This window comes from Nicotiana attenuata, chromosome 6 (genome assembly GCF_001879085.1).
Source record: "Nicotiana attenuata strain UT chromosome 6, NIATTr2, whole genome shotgun sequence".
In the NCBI taxonomy this organism is placed as follows: Eukaryota; Viridiplantae; Streptophyta; class Magnoliopsida; order Solanales; family Solanaceae; genus Nicotiana; species Nicotiana attenuata.
The window spans coordinates 55681781-55686394 of record NC_031994.1 but is presented as its reverse complement, the minus strand read 5'-3'; positions in this window follow the sequence as shown (position 1 = coordinate 55686394).

Here is a 4614-nt window from a genome sequence, read left to right as displayed (position 1 = left end):
TTAAACGTTTAAACGTTAACGTTAACGTTAACGTTAACGTTAACGTTAACGTAACGTAACGTAACGTAACGTAACGTAAACGTAAACGTAAACGTAAACGTAAACGTAACGTAACGTAACGTAACGTAACGTACGTACGTACGTACGTACGTACGTACTCTCTCTCTCTCTCTCTCTCTCTCTCTCTCTCTCTCTCTCTCTCTCTCTCTCTCTTTTTCTCTCTCTCTCTCTCTCTCTCTATATATATATATATATATATAGCCTTTGGGGCAAGCCTTTCAGTCACTCGTGCTCAACTCTCGTCAATTAGCACTCTCACTCAGCCTCCCTCTCAATAGATATCTCATAATAATAACAGCTGTGGCGTGCAACCCGATTAGTACATATATAGTCGACTGCGCTCACTGGGGGTGTGCAGACTCCGGAGGGGCTCCTACAGCCCAAGCGCTATATCACTGCGGCGTGCAGCCCGATCCAACATATCGCTGCGGCGTGTAGCCCGATCCATATACATATAAATACCACTGTGGCGTGCAGCCCGATCCATAAATACATATATAATCCTCACCATCCGTCCCTCGGCCTCTCTCAGTCATCAACCTCACAACACTCGGGCATTTCAGTGAAAAATCAAGGATCTCAGTCCAAACAACTTTCAAATATTTTAAAACAGAGTAGTGAAACTAAATCAAAAGTAAACAGGTAGAAATCATGACTGAGGATATGCTTTCAAATCAAAACAGTGTGAGGAACGTAGTAAAATACCCCTGAGGGTCCAAACAGTTCGGCACAAGGGCCCAAACATGGCATTCAACTCAAATTAACAGATTCAGTTCTAAAACACATATATATCATATAGAGATTGTCAAAATAAGCAACTCTGCAGTTACTACGGGACGGACCAAGTCACAATCCCTATAGGTGCACGTCCACACGCCCGCCACCTTGCATGTGCGTCACCTCATTTATCAAAACAGTACAAAATTCCGGGGTTTCATACCCTCAGGTCTAGATTTACAATCGTTACTTACCTCAAACCAGATGAAAACCTACTCCGCGATGCCTCTGCCACTCGACTGGGCCTCAAATCGCCCTGAATTTATCTAAAATAAGAATCACAACATCAATATATGCCAAAGGAACAAGGCCCACGCAAAAATAATCAAATTACATCAAAAATCCCAAAATTAGTCAAACTCGACCCCTGGGCCCACGTCTTAGAATTCGATAAAAATCACATCACTAATCCTCCCACAAGTCTATACATATCAAGAACATCAAAATCGGACCTCAAATGGCCCCTCAAATCCCCAATTTAAACTCTCCAATTCCAAGCCCTAATTCTCCAATTTGAACCCTTAAATTCCACTAATTTCATGTCTAACCAGTTGGAAATCACCATAGAATCGAGTATTGAGTTCAAAAATCTTAACTCCAAGCGTTACCCCTCGAATGCCTCTGCAAAACCTCTCAAAAAGCTCCAAGCCCGTCTCAAAAATGGTGGAAATGGGAAAAAATTCGTGAAGGGAAGCTTATATACTTTCTGACCCAGGGATTCCGCACCTGCTGTCCATTTCTCGCTTCTACGGTCTAACCAACCGCATCTGCGGTTTTCACTTATCCGAGCATAGCCGCATCTACGGCCTAATACTCGCACCTGCGGTCGCGCAGGTGTGCTCCCCTGCTTGCATCTGCGGGTCCTGGCCTCCTTGGCCGTAACCGCTTCTGCAGACCACTAGCGCATCTGCGTACCTCACACCAGCAGACCCTAATCCGCAGGTGCGTTTATAACAGGGGCAGCAGCTGAAGCTGCTCAATTCCAAAGCCAAACTTTCTGACAACCTTCCGAATCAATCCCGAGGCCCCCGGGACCTCAACCAAAAATACAAACAAGTCACATATCATCATTCAAACTCATACCAACCCTCGGAACACTCAAAACAACAACGAAACATCAAAACACCCTCGGATTCAAGCTTAAGGATTCCAAAACTCCCGAATTCCGCAAACGATCAAAAAGCCTATCAAACCTCATCCGAACGACCTAAAATTTTTCACACACGTCACAAATGACATAACGGAGCTACTCCAATTTCCGAAATTCCATTCCAACTCCGATATCAAGATTTCCACTACCAACCGGAAAATGCCAAATTCCAATTTCGCCAATTCAAGCCTAAATGTACCACAGACCTTCAAATTACATTCTGATCATGCTCCTAAGCCCCAAATCACCTAGCGAATCTATCCGAACCATAAAAAACAAATTCTAAAATCATTTACTTACAAGTCAACTTCCGGTTGGCTTTTCCAACTAAATGGCCAACTTAAGAGACGAAGTGTCTCATATCACTCCAAAACTACTCCAAACCCGAACCAACCAACACGATACAATGAAATGTAGTCGAAAAACACATAAAGAAGCAGAAATGGGGAGAACAAGACTGTAACTCATGAAACGACCGGCCGGGTCGTTACAACCGGTGTCTGAGCTGGTCCTGCCGACTCAACAGTATTAGCAACATGCTCTTCCAATAGAACAACTGGTGGCTCCACAAGTGCTGATCTAGACGTAGTGTGAGCCCCACCTCGGTCACTACATTTGACCCCAAATCTCGCGGACCTGACTGGTTGCACTGGTGCCTTATCAGCTGAACGTGTACTCACCATCTGTGAGAGAATATAAGAGTAAAGGTTCAGACTTCGGAATTAAAAAATTTGCATGACAAGAATGCACGAAAATAAAGTTTACTAAATGTTCGGTAGCCTCCCGAAGATAAGTATAGATGTCTTCATACGGATTCGCAAGTATGACTCAAGAGACCTTGGCAACCTAGTGCTCTGATACCAACTTGTCACGACCCAAACTCCCATCGAGGCCGCGATGGGGCCTAACACTACTTGGTAGGCATGCCAACAGTTTCACAATAACAATGACTTCTATAAAATAAAACTAAATAATCTCAACAGCAGAAGTATCATCAAATATCTGAGAAAAATAACGATAACACAGCTACACCCATCCCAAATATCTGGTGTCAATGAGTACATTAGCATTACTGAATGTCAAAATACAAGGCCAAATCCTCAATACAACTATTTGAACAATAGAATAATAATAACAGAAATAAATGAAAGAGAACTCCAAGGTCTACGAACGACATAACACCTACCTCATAGTCTCCAGAAGGTGGTGCCTGTGCGAACTCTAGCAATCACTGCACCCGGAAGTACCTGGATTTGCACATGAAATGCGCATCGTAGTATGAGTACAACCAACCCCATGTACTCAATGAGTGACAAACCTAAACATTAGTTGAAGGTAGTGATGAGCTCAGAAGAAAAGTCAGTGTCCAACATCCATAATCAATAACAATTTTGGATATAATGAAGAGAGTAGAAATAAATAACTCAAAGATGTCACTTTCAGCTCGTTCGCAATTATGGAAAATTTAGACATGCTTCCAAGATATAATGGTCGAAGCTTAACACGAATAAAATATTTCATTTACCAGCTAGCATGAGGAAGAATACATCTCTATGCCTACATGTCAAATATACCTGTCAAGTCAATGTTACCATAGTGAAAACATCAATTATAACCACACTCAGCACACTCACGGTGCCTGGCTCAAGTGCCCCTCACCATCACATTGAACTACACTCAGCATTGTACGGGTGCCTGGCATAATGCCCCTCAGCACAGCACATATATATCATTGTGCCAGTGCTTACTGTAATATCAAACTCCAGAGGGATGGATCCTGATCCAAACTCTAATCAATATCACATAGCCTAATCGTACGGCCTGGTGCAAGCGTTGCCCCTAATCACTATTACATAGCCCAAAATGGGCCTGGTGTATGCCGCACCTCAAATTAATACCAAATCAGCTCTATGGACCAAGCTCAGTGATCAACTGCTCAAGTTTCAATGGCCACATCTCATAGAACTCAGCCCAAACAGTATCACCTGTGGAATGGCAACAATAGCACGTGATATAATAAACAAATAATATACAAAGATTGAGAGATAACATGCGAATGAAATATTATGACCGAGGATATTACTACAATTGAGGAAAACAACTCAAAACAATAAGAATAGTCCGATTATGCCTCAATCATATTAACACATAGTCTGTGCACGATTTCTAACATGGATCATAGCTCAAATAATCATACAAGTACAGAAAACACGGATATAACAAGGCATTATAGCAAAATAGGTCCGATAATATTCTAAAGTCCACCCGAATCATGAATACTCCGCCGCACGCACACACGCCCGTCACCTAGAACGTGCATCACCTGTTGACACTCAATTTTTCCTTATATAGTTTCAATATGCAAAATACTTTCAAAATAGCGTATATATACATATATAAGCATGTCCAATCGTTTTAAATTGATCTATTTCCCTTTTATTTCATCCATAAAATCCCAATAATTATGTCCAAAATTATTATTTGGGTAATTCATCTATTGGATTTTCATATTTATGCCAAAATATGGCTAAAATAATTTTTTACATATATTTACAAATTCATTTAGTATTTTTAAAGCTAAATTGCACACAATTGCAATATCCATTTTTAAGGTTTAATTGTGTCTT